The sequence below is a fragment of the Strix uralensis genome, chromosome 1, assembly GCF_047716275.1.
Source record: "Strix uralensis isolate ZFMK-TIS-50842 chromosome 1, bStrUra1, whole genome shotgun sequence".
In the NCBI taxonomy this organism is placed as follows: domain Eukaryota; kingdom Metazoa; phylum Chordata; class Aves; order Strigiformes; family Strigidae; genus Strix; species Strix uralensis.
In genome coordinates, this window is record NC_133972.1 from 32,846,976 (window position 1) to 32,855,009 (window position 8,034).

Below are 8,034 nucleotides of genomic sequence, written 5' to 3' on the forward strand. Positions count from 1 at the left end.
AAGATAGCGAAAGACTCACATAAGCCTTTTTACACCTCCAGTCTATACGGCAACCTAAGCTTCCAGAAAGCAATCGCTTATTCCTGGGCATGAATTTTGTGCAGTGACTAGCTGTAGCTGTTCCAGCATGAAACTTAGCAGAACCTGCAAGCCTACCTGAGAACCAAATTGTTGGGCAGAGAGGCCCTTCTCTCCTTATGGTGGCTACAGCAGATTTGCATACCTCTGCATCACCTTGCAGCTGCAGTGGTGACTGCAGTGTCAACATACCCACAGGCACTCATCCAAGCTAGAGCTCCACAGTGTCCAGAGACAAGTCCCCCTCTAATGAAATCAGCATGTTAAAAGTATTAAAAAAAAAAAAGTTGGCACTTTTTTGAAGCGTTTGAAGAACTTGTCATCTGTCTCCTTGGCCCTGTCATTAAGATAATGTACACATATGGCATTTTATAGACCTTGGGATTGTGAGGTGCTGATATCAATGCTGGTGGACCTGCAGGCACACCTCAAGTTTCAGCCAAAGTAGTGCATCCTTCTTACAGCAAGGAGACACGGCTGCAGGGATTTAGGTATGAAAGCCTCATTAGCCAGGCCATAGACCTTCTTCTTGCTCTGCAAAAACAGGAATATCATTCAAGTGCCAAGAAAATAAGTAAAAATTATGGTAGGAAAAATTAATATTTCAGCCCTACCAGGGATTTTAAGCTACCACAGATAAGCAGCTAATGCTGGGGCTCATTCTATGTAGTTGAAATCGGCAAGGCCTTTATTACTGAATTTAGTGTAAGAGCTGATTTTTCTGAGCGTTTTCATCCCTGTGTGCCAAGTTGCCACTTGGTAGGGATGTCTAAAGTACAGATGATTGATGCTTCAGAAGTAGGACTATAACGGAAATGCTAGTGCAACCTTAATTAGAGCTCCCTGATTGTGCAAAGGGAGCTGGGAAAATGCATTTGTCTAGTTTGATTATGCGCAGCTGTTACCCTGTATTTGGAAGACAACAACCCTGGCACACCAGAATGACCGAGCAACATGCAGTGCCCAGTCATTTTCTATGCTGTCGCAGTAACAGTACAGCCTGGGCTTCAAATTTTGAAGCACTGTAGAAAGGCAAAGCTTCTCCACCGATAGCCTGATCCAGCACCCCTTGAAATCAGCATGAAATTTGCCATCAGCTTATAAAAACATGGCAATTTTAAAACATAGATATGTGCTGCCCAACAACTATGGTGCCAAACAAGTCTCATTGAATTCTGTTTGCCATAGTGTCATGGTTGGCACTTGTGGCCATCTGTTTGCTTAAAAAAAAAAAAAAAACAAAAACCAAAACAGCAAGCAAATTTGACAACATACTGCTACTTCTTCCTACCGTTCTACTATGACCTAGTTCTTTATCCATCCCCAGCTTTATCATGTTGGTTCTTTTGTTGAGCCTTTGGATGAACCCTTGAGTGTCATCATCTGCTACTGTTCCCCAAGTTGGGTTCAGCAGCTCTGCTCCTAGTTTTGCATTCTGCAAGGCACAGAATCCCTAAATATTTAGTGCCCAGAGGTATCCATGAGAGGAAAACCAGCCATGGGAAAATGAGGCATCATGCTATTTTAAAGACAAGGTATTTGAAGCTTTTTCAGGACTTGATTTGGCAAGGCACCTACGTGTACGCTTCACTTCAGGAGCAGCTTCATTGATTTCACTTGTGTGCCTGAGGTTTCGCTCATGATTAAGTCTTTTCCTGAGTGAGTGGTGCTCTGGCCACTTGTCTTCTCTACCAAAGGCTGCAGTGCCTGTGTGAGGGGGCATTCTCTCAGGTGTGTATGCACTGGTGTTTGGATCCGTGTTTGCTTGCATCTTAATGGTGTAATGGGCTGTAGTGCAGTATGAAAATTGGGAACAGGATGCTGCATTGTCAGCATCCATGAAGCTCTCTGGAATGCAGAGTTCTAAGACTAGTGTGAACATTAAGACAATAAAAATATTTTTTTTTCCTGCAAGAATGTTAAGAGAGAAGAAAGAAGATTGTGCTTTTTGGTGTTTAATAGATTGGGCTTTTCGGCAAACCAGATGATAAATCCTTTGAATTAGGAGCTGTGAGAGCCAATTACTGCCAGATACTCTTCTGTGCCTCCAGCATTACCTCAGTGATGCTAGTACAGGTGATGAGTTCTTGCAGACTTTTACTAATAGAAGTAACTAACAGCAGTAGACAATCCAAATGAAAATGAGATGAAAGAACTACCCTGAAGACAATTTCCATCTCCTCTAGATGTAAATATCAACAGCAGACTAGGTTATAGCTATAACCTTTCTGTGATTCACCACCCTAGGATGTTAAAGGCTATTTATCTACTTACATGCCAGTAACCATAGATCTCATTTGGCCAGGACTCCCATTGACAAGGCCATTGTACACATGGATTTCTATGGGAATCTTCTTTTTCCTATGGAACATTTTTCTATGGCTAATTCTAGAATTTTGCATGTTTGTTCAGGATTTCCAAATACCTGGCAATCCTGGATGTATCTCTTGATTCTGTGCAGACTTGTGACCATGTGTGATGAGTGCACCTCATCCAAGAAGCATCACACGTTCTGCATGACGTTCTGCTCCTGTGCAGTAGATACAGCACAATGAGAACATTTGGCACGCTATGTATGCACAGTAAAACCATCTAGTACCTGAACTTCTTGAGGATCTATCAAACCTTGTGCACATTTGATCACCATTCAGTAAGTCCATGGGTTTCTTGCCTATATAGATTTTTACAGCACATGCATACATTGTAGGGAAGCATAGGCTTTCTGCATGTCTATCGCATTATGAATATGCACATATTTCAGCTGTGAATGGCAGCCCTGTTGTTGTGCAAAATTTTAGGCAATCCCAAGGCAAATGCTAAATGGTTTGCAGTTTGAAAGGCAAGGTCTGAAAGGCAGATGAAACCAGTAGGAAAGGGGAAGAAGAGTAATGTTATAAAGGTCAGCAGCTGTTTTTAAATTTTTCTACTTTGTTGTGCCTTCCAACATTACAAGGCCACAGTGGGGTTCTTCTGATCACATTGATGGAAGTCACTTGACATTATCCCATAACTTTTAATCATGTTCATAGCTCTTTTAGAGTGTAGTCTGTATCAATAGTAAAAGAAATGTATGCATGGGCATTACTCATAGGAGAAAAAAAAGTAAAGGACTGAGCCTTTGAAATAGGTCTAAAGGTGCAAAGTTAGAATTTCAAGCTGAACTTTCAAAAAATGAAGTAAGAGCTGGGCTACTCTGGAAACAAATGACCTCTGAAAGGTATAAAAATAAATCAAGTTCCCTAGCCAGCTTTGCATCTCTTCAAATACAGAGTATAGAGAAAAGAGGAGGCCAGAAGGCCACTGCTTGTTGTGCAACATATAACATCCATTAAGTGACTAATTTGCAGAAAGGGTTGCTTTTGGAAGTTGCTAGGCATCAATGTCCTGCCTCAAACGTCCTACCTTTGCCCTTTTCATCCAGTGGACAATCTGAAGGTTTACTAGCACTGGCTTGCCTTTAACTGACCAACTACCCTGTGACCTGATACCCTACTGGGTGACTAGCACAAGCAGGACTGTTGATTAAGTCACAGCTTTCTCATGTGGTTGAATTTACTTCATCGTGTGGTTGAATTTACTTCATCACACAGTTAGTGGGTCTATTCCTATATGGGTTTCTGAATTACACCTAATACACCAGCAAGGAAATGGTGAAGCCATTCATTGTTTTTCTGCACTTACTGTCTTTTTTGCTTCAGCAGCTGTCTTTGTACTTGTAGGTAATACCATCTTCCCAAGTAACATTGGCTATGTTGTCAAAGTATTAAATCTAAATGTTAGGTGTAACTGATTCAGATGTGCAAACTTGAACAGGTATTTTTATTGTGAAAAACAATTGTTGCTAAATAGCTATCTAACAAGGAAAACATAATTATAAAGAATCTTTTCCATCTCCTGCACTAATCGAATGAACAGAATTCTTCTGTACTACTTTGCAGACATGATCTGTTATTGAATTATTGCATTAACACTGGGTTGCTGTTTTACCTTTGCCCCACTCAGCAGAAGAGCTTTCAGACTTCTGAACTAGAAAGTCTTGATTATCTTTGTCCTTCTGACTAGAGCTATGTTCATATAGAACCTTGAGATTGATGATATTTTAACTACATTAATTTTCCCTTGTCTTGTCAATGAAGGACCTGCCAAACAAAAGTGGATAGGACTGGGAAAAAGCCTTTTTTTCTTGAATAGAAAATACAGGTTCATAAATTCTGTTTACATGTAGGATCATCAGCAGATTCATCCACCCACTTCTAAGATTTCAGGTCTGAGTTGAAAAGCTCAAGCAAGTGCTACTTGAGCAAGTAAACTGTGCAGGGGTTTTTTTGTTGTGTGTTGGTTGGCTTTTGACATTTTTAGTTGCTATGACATTTACTCAAAATAGGATTTTTAAAACTGCAATTGATTTCCTGTGATAAAACTGTGGGGATCTTTATCTTTGAACAATAAACTGCAGGTGACATTTGGGGTTCTGGGGTTCTCATTGTAGAACAGTTTTTTAAGTCAAATCCTCAAAACCCCTTGTTCTCACTTAGGCCATTGGGGTATCTTATAAGACTCAGAAACTGCAGTGTGAAAACTTTGCTGTGTTTCTTTCTTAAGCTAATGTTATCTGAAATAGAAATACTGTTGAAGCCATTGTATTTCCATTCAATGAATGCTACTCCTGGTATCAGCAATTCTAGGTGAGACGAGCAATTATGCAGTATATATTCATTCAGTTTCTAGCAACTGCATAATCTGATATAAATTTTTTTTCCATTTATTTCCCCCAAAATTTAAAATATTTTTATTCCCACATATTTATGGGATCTTCTCCAGTGGTTGCACCATGAAGTCGTGTTAGTGTGGGTTTTCACTACACCAGCAACAGCAGCTGCAGTGAGTACAGAAGAAAGAAAATAAAATCCTTTGTTATTGATTGCTATTTGGATGATAGAGACAAGGACCTATGTCTAATCTCAGATCATTGGCCTTAACTACCTGGTGCAGAGCTCTTTGAAGGGTGCAGAAGCTTTCCATTAGCGTCATGAGCCCATGGGAATAGCTGGAGGAATGCACTGCTTCACTGAGCAAGTTCAGAGGTGATAGCTCAGAGGCCTGGAAAGCACACGTCCATCAAGTTTCTCGCACCATATAGGACTCACTCTGCTACGTGACACTTCCCCTCCTCAGGATTGTCTCTATCACGTGCACCAGTACCATGGAGGTCAGAAATGAGCTGTGTAACCAGGTGTACATACTTGTCATCTAGTATGGAGTGCTAGTTAGCATGGAGTGTCAGTCTTGTGCACTGTCACCTAAGTCAAAAGCAAAAAGCCCGCAGCTATTGTCCATTTTATTTCTAAGGGACTTAATTTTTCTCCCACTGAAACCATTAGCAATCTTGCCAACAGTTTTAGCTGGTAGGGCCAATACCTCAAAATTAGAGGAAACAAACCTCTATGGCCTGGCTTGCTGCCTTGTAATGAGAGCTCTCCTTTGTGTTGACCTAATGGTGGTCCCACTAAAAACTAGCAAGTTGGTGAACTACCACTACATCATGATGAAGAGGTCTGTTCAAATATGAGTCCAAACATCTTTCAAGTCTTTTGTGAAAGCTGGCATGTTTTCCACAACAGAGTGTTTGCCTACAGAGCTTTCCTCTGTGTTGGCCAAGAGGCAGTTCAGGTCAAACAGGCTTAGACTTCAGAGTGATGGAGATGCTATGTCAAAAGAAAGGAGAATGTTGACAAAACATCCATTTTTAATCAGGGTTCTCCACTGAAATAAGTGGATAAAAAATCTCTACCTAAGAATGACTGCAAAGCTAACTATATGTGTCTTTTTTTAACTCTGAAACAGCCCTGGCTTTCTGTATCACTTCTGGCCACCTCCAATATAGCACTCACTCCTGCGAGGAAAAGGTATATTCCTTGTTCCTATCTTCTTTAGAGTAGATCAGAGGGTGGATGTGGTTTACGATAGAATTCCTTGCAATATTCTTCAAGCAAGATGTTGCATTTTTACCCAGACATGTTTCTGTTCTAGGCTGAAGAACCAAGAACTGAAATTGGTAAGGGCAGTGATGGAGGAGGGGAAAGATATGGGTCTTAGTTCTTTGTCGTGTTATTGGATTAATTAATTTCCTTATCAAATAGAACATATTTTGTACTACAAATTTTTACCAAATTTTCTATTGCTAAAAGACTGCAGGAAGATTTCAGGAGGATTTGAAATTACTCAGTTGTTGCTTTGACTAACTATTGAGTTCGTCAAATATTTTCAGAGGTGAATATTTTGATAAAATCTTGAGATTTTTGCATTTGAGTAATTTTTTTCCAGCATCCATGCAGGCTTCTAGCATGGAGATATTCCACTGCTTACCTTTGCGATCAGGCAACTGGACATTTATCTTACATAGGGCTTGTCATGATAAACTTCACAGGAGCTGTGCTTTTCCCTCTGAGATGCAGCATGCTAAGAGAACTAACAACACTTATTTAATCCATGGTCATCTTGGTCAAAGAAGAAAGAGACCAAGCTACTGTCTTCACTAAAAGTAGCCAAATACTAAAAACTAACAGACAGTGGAATAAAGTAGATGAACTTAAAAAATAAATTCAGTTATCCAAAGAGTTGCAGTACTGGAAAGATATTTTAGAAAGCACTAGGGTTAGATTAAGCATGTCCTTTAAGGATAGAAATATATAAGGCAGATATGATTGTTCCTATCAAACCATTACATTTAGAAAGATTTTGTTAATATCTTTGCAATGTCTTGAAATCAACAGCCAACATTGTTTAACTAGAATTGTGGAAATACATCGCTTTGCCCCTTAGTGGTGTACTCAGTAGGAGTTGACACCCAGGGAGATTTGTCATCATCTCTGTCAATGAGTACTTTTCTCAGATTAAAAAAAAAAATCAATTCTGTAATTAATCCAAAGGATTTTCATGTTTGTTTTGGGAGGAACAATAGACAGTGGGCGAAGAAAATGATCTCCATCTGGAAGAGAGGGAGTAATGATGGTTTTCACAGCAAAGGAGTACCTCTGCTTTTCATGGAAACCACTGTCAGATTCCAAGCAGAAAGGAGGATCCCTCTGCTAGTTATTCAGAGGACAGAAATTTATTTGCAAAGCCCTGCAAGTTGCAATAAGGCACAGAAACACTAAGCTTTTGTACAGGTAACAAGGGCACACACTGCTTTTCAGAGAGTCAGAGGTCTGTTTTCTTCCCATAGTGCTGTGTAGTGTGTTGACCATCACCACCCCCAGAGCTGATAGCGTTTCACTCACCCCATCATGGCACACATATTGTTTCTTCCACCTGTTGCACCCTGTCAGTAAACCCTTTACAGTCCTACGATGTCTGGCACTATTAGTGATACTGTCATTTTCACTTAAATCCCAAATAATAATCTGTTGTGCGGTTTGTGAAGCCTTTGTGGCATCCCTCAGCCTGAGATGCACTCTGTAAATGAATGCAGTGCCTGTACGCCTCTAACTACCAGTGGTAAGCAGATGTTAGGTCACTGCTCATCTCTCATTAAGGCAATTAGTGACCTGTAGAAGATGATCGATCAGGGATTTTATCCATCTCAACGTTGGTGTCTGGTTGCCTGCACCGAAGGATGCTGTTTATAGTCCAGTTCATAATTTCTCCCTTTCCTGCTCCTCATTATTATTATCCAAAGTGCCTTTTTGCTTCTGTTAGCAAAACCAGAATCCCCCATGTCCCAGTTTTAGCAGCTAATGTCCACAATAGGGGCAACTGATCCAGCACAGGAGTTAAATATAACTGTGTCTAGTGTAAGGAGAAGATTTAATGGGAAATGGTTGGCATTCTTTCTTCCTAAAGGCACGGGGAAAGGGGGGGGAGAGAGAGAGACGTACACACACAGACACACACGCATCCCACAGCCAGGGAAGAGGCAGAGAGCAGGCAAGGCAGAGAGGGAGCGAGGGTAGAGAG